The sequence below is a fragment of the Bufo gargarizans genome, unplaced genomic scaffold (assembly GCF_014858855.1).
Source record: "Bufo gargarizans isolate SCDJY-AF-19 unplaced genomic scaffold, ASM1485885v1 original_scaffold_1619_pilon, whole genome shotgun sequence".
NCBI lineage: Eukaryota > Metazoa > Chordata > Amphibia > Anura > Bufonidae > Bufo > Bufo gargarizans.
Window position 1 is genome coordinate 139,784 of NW_025334438.1, and position 4,712 is coordinate 144,495.

Sequence of the window (4,712 nt, forward strand, 5' to 3'; positions counted from 1 at the left end):
TCCCTGAGTCTGGTGTCAATCAAAATCAGGAAAGAAATAAGGGACTCGAGCTCCACTGGTAGGTCCTTGGCTGCAATCTCATCCTTCAAGGCATCCGAGAGACCATGAGAGAAAGCAGCGACCAGAGCCTCATTATTCCAGCCCACCTCTGCTGCCAGGGTACGAAACTCAATGGCGTATTCAGCTACGGATCGTGAACCCTGTCTGATGGACATAAGGAGCTTCGCAGCAGAGGCAGCACGAGCCGGCACATCGAATACCTTCCGAAGAGAAGCAACAAAACCGGAAAACTCGGCAACCACCGGATTGTTGTTCTCCCATAAAGGGCTGGCCCAGGCCAAGGCCTTGTCCGAGAGCAGCGAGATCAAGAAGCCCACCTTTGATCTCTCAGTAGGAAAGGCATGTGGCAGCAACTCGAAATAAATGGCCACCTGTTTAAGGAAACCTCGGCACTGAGTTGGCTCTCCCCCAAAGCGCTGTGGAAGGGGGGCAGAACCGGTCATACCCCGAAACACCGCAGGTGCAGCAACAGGTGTCGGGGTAGACTCTGGCGCAACAACCGGAGCGGCAGTAGGAGCGGGCCCAGGAGCGACAACCGACCCATCGGCAACGGAAGCTAAATGAGCCGTGCGTTCAAGCAGGGTTTGTAACGCCACAGCGAACCGACCCAACAGGTGATCCTGCTGATCAAGTCTGGCAACCAGCGTAGGTAGCGAGGATGGCCCTGTACCGTCAGAATTCATGGCTTGGTCCTAATGTCATGGAACCATGAACCAGACGTACAACAGAGATAGGTGGAATAAGAAGGCTTTATTGAAAATCAAGCCGTAGCTAAAGTCCAAACGGATGGCTAAACTGAAGCAGGGTCTTGCGTAGACGGAGGTCAGGAACCAGGAGGGTAGTCAGACGTAGCCAGGATCAGGAACCAACGGGGTAGTCAGACGAAGCCAGGATCGGGAACCAACGGGGTAGTCAGACGAGGCCAGGATCAGGAACCAGAAGCAGCAGCAGTCTTTGAAGCATGTGCACACAGGAGGACCAAGCAAGGAACTGAAGCCACAGACCTTCTATATATATGAGCTAGGCATCCAGCTCCTCCCAGTGGGAAGGAGGAGCCGCAGGGTGGGAGGCTACAAGAAACCCAGAAACCAAGATGGCCGCCAGCACATGTCAAACGAAGGAGAACAGTGAGAAGGTAAGACCATGACACTGACACACACTGGCTTGCAACTGGGATTATATCACAGAAAAATATTAAATAGAATTTTTTTTATCTGCAGCAGTCATAGCATCACCAAAATTTATGATGCAGCGACCAAGCAGGTTCAATCACCAACCAAACGGAGACGGTTAGAACAGTCTTCCTATCTGCGTGGCATGCCGGTGGACGCCAGGCTGATAGTTAAGGCAAGAGGCTTTCAGGAAACAAGCCCCAGACCAGCGTCCCAGATGGAGAAACCAAGAGTCAACAGAGATCACAACAGTCTTCGTCTCCGTGTGCACATCCAACATGGAGGTCAGATGGGCACATTTCAATATATTTCCATCCTTCACAATAGGTAAGTGAGATATACAGGGGAGTAGACCCCAACCAGGTGGAATTATCAATGTCTATGATCCAGGGTCTTCCGACCGATGGCCTTTTCTCAGGGTCAAGAAGGATTTTCCCTGTGACACAAACTGGCCAAATGTGTCTAGGTTTTTGTCTTCTTCTGGATCACAATTTTTCTCTGCAGGGATTTTGTTTTAATAAAGATTTTGAAATGGATAACCGTGTCTTATGTTTATTTCTCTATCTGATAAGGAGCTTCGGGTTGAGTTTATTCATCCAGTATGGAATTTTCTGACCAGTTAGGTAGAATCGGACCTGCGATAGGCCGTCTATCTATCTTGTAGCGTGTATTATATATCTTATTGTGTGAGTTGTATCCCATATTGTTCTGATCCTTCTGTATTTGATAAGGGATGACTTTCGGCTCCGCTGAATCTGGGAGGCTGTGTGGTGATAGGAACATCTATTGTTTCATCCAATTCAATTATGCTTATACCAGATGTTGGGTCAACTGGGTTCTTGTGGTTTTGTTTAATAAGATAAGCACCAATCTTCACACAAGCAAATCACTCAATCCCAAGGAAATGTATGGAGGTCTAGAGATAAAGTCTCTACTCACAGCATGAGGTGGACAGGCTGTAGGACTACATAGGAATATGAGTAAATATACATATTAGGTCTCATGTACACGGTCATAAGTGTTTTATTGTCTGTAAATGGCAGATCCGCAAAAGACAGATCCCAGCCGAGTGCATGCCACCATTTATTTTTTTAACTTCTGTAGAAATGTCCAATCCTTGTCCACAAAACCGACAAGAATAGGACATGTTCTACCATTCTCCAGTTATTGGAGTGACTGTAAACACATTTGTGTGATCCTCTGAGGTGGAAGCAGGTAGACACTGACCCTGTTTTATGCTTAAAGAGGTTATCCCATGACTAATGTAAAAAATCTAAATCACACATCATATAGTACATGACAACATCTTTCTAACAAAGCTAGAACCAGCCCTGTACCTCGCATGGATCCAGAAATCTCCCCATTTAATGCTCTGCTAGATTTATATCAAGCTGGCGGCTCAAAGGGAGTGTCCTTTCTGCTGCAGCTAAGGGGCATGTGCATGCTCTCCCTATCACAGCTCAGTAGCCAGTTGAAGGATGAAACTGAGCATGTGTGGCCATCTCAGTGAGCAGTTCAAAGAATAAGAAAAAACAAACAGCAGGTGGCGCTACACAGATACATTTTATTGAATAACTCTGTGGCTATGCAAAATTTTTAATTACATATAAATTCAAAAGTATTCAGACCCAGGTGCTGGTTTGAAAACTGTTGAATATTTTCTGTGAGACAACCCCTTTAAATGCTGTGGGGGAAAAAAATGTTTCCCTCTGTAACAGCTCTTTTTTATATAAACGTAACATTCTTTTGTAAAATGAAACGTAGGTCAGCATCCTTACACAGGACAAGTATGGATTTGCAGATGATTGCCACAATATCCTTACAGATATGGCTGAAATGTGTACTAATGGTAAATTTGTCACATGTAGAGGCACATCTATCTTTAGATAATTTTCTTGTTGTGTACACGGGTTCTTCAAGCAGCAGCCCTTTCTTTGGCCCCACTTAAATTATTGACATTATACCCGCGGTTGCTCAATCTGATCATGATGTGTTCACATTTCTTTTCAAATGCAGACTCTTCACAGGAAACTCTTCTCGCCCCTACAAAATTCAAACATGTGTGGGTTTTTGTGGGTCTACAAAAGCCTCTAATATGAACACGTCACTAGACAGGCCCTTATCAATTGGGCATTTAAAAGATGACTAGCAATCGGAAGTTGGTGAGTATGTCTACAGAATTGGGATGTAATATGTATAATAATGCCCTCAGGCCTTATTAAAGGCATAAATGAATAATAGGATAATGAGTGCTACACCTGGCCAGTCGAATACGCTGAGAGGCTGATGAAAAAGATCCTGGTTCTCTTTGGAATGATTGGGTGCAGTCGGAGAAAGCCTGCATGTCAGTCCACTTGGTACATCTGATGTGCCTGTAGAGCAAAAGCACCTGGGTGAGAACAACTGGCTGATGTAAATGTGGCATGGGGATGGGGAAAGGTGGATTGTGCAGAATGACAGATTTTACTGTCATTACTGGTGAACTTCCTGGGGTGGAGATGAAGCCCCAGGAAGGAAGATTGAGCTTCTGGGAGGAATATGAAGCCCGCTGTGGGGTAACTAAGCCCACCACCGAGGGCCAGGCAGAAAGTTGGGTATCTCGGCCAATGGTCTTCAAATTAATTGACATGATAAGCTTACTAAATGTTTGCAAGACCCATTTAAACACAGTGTTAAACCTCTGGCCCAGGATGTATAGCCCCTGCTGGGATAGATTGGCAGTATACTGCCTGCTTTTTCCATCCGCAAACTCTAGGAGCCAAGATCCAGGCATTGGTAAAACCTCCGTTTGGAAGCCGAGGCTGCAAAACTCTGCCCTAGACACAGCGTCTGCTGATGCTCCATAAGGGTGCAATTTCAGATTTCCTCCTCCGATGGCAAATTAGAACCTTACCTCTTTGAGCTTGCTTACATGTGCCCTGCTATGAGGAGAGGGTTCCCAAGCACCGTCCCCCTCCATTGTCCAATCCCCACCCTTTCGGGGTCACTGGGGGGAAAAACACCACTGGTTCCCGGAGACGAGGAACTCTGGTGTGGGCTCAGCGACTGCTAGGGTCCCATTACATTTCCAGGAGAAGATTACAGGGTTTGTGCAGAAGGAATATATTACTGACCTATCCTCAGGACAGGTCATCAATATCTGATGGGTGGGGGTCTGACAACCCAGCTGATCAGCGGTTTGAAGAGGTGACGCTCCATGCGAGAGCTGCTTCCTCTTCATTACACTCAGCGGCGACTCCTTTGCAGTGGTGGCATTCAAGTGAATAGAGCGAGTACTTGTTATTACACTTCACTTCCGAGACCACGGGCAGTGGAGCACTGTCTCCTCTTCAAAAAGCTGATTGGTCGGGGTGCCTGGTGTCGGACCCCCACCGCTCAGATATTGAAGACCCATTCTGTGAATAGCTCTTCAATGTATAGCACCTACACAAACCCTTTAAGCCCCAGGGAGGAAGATGAAGCAGTCCTCTCGGCATGACT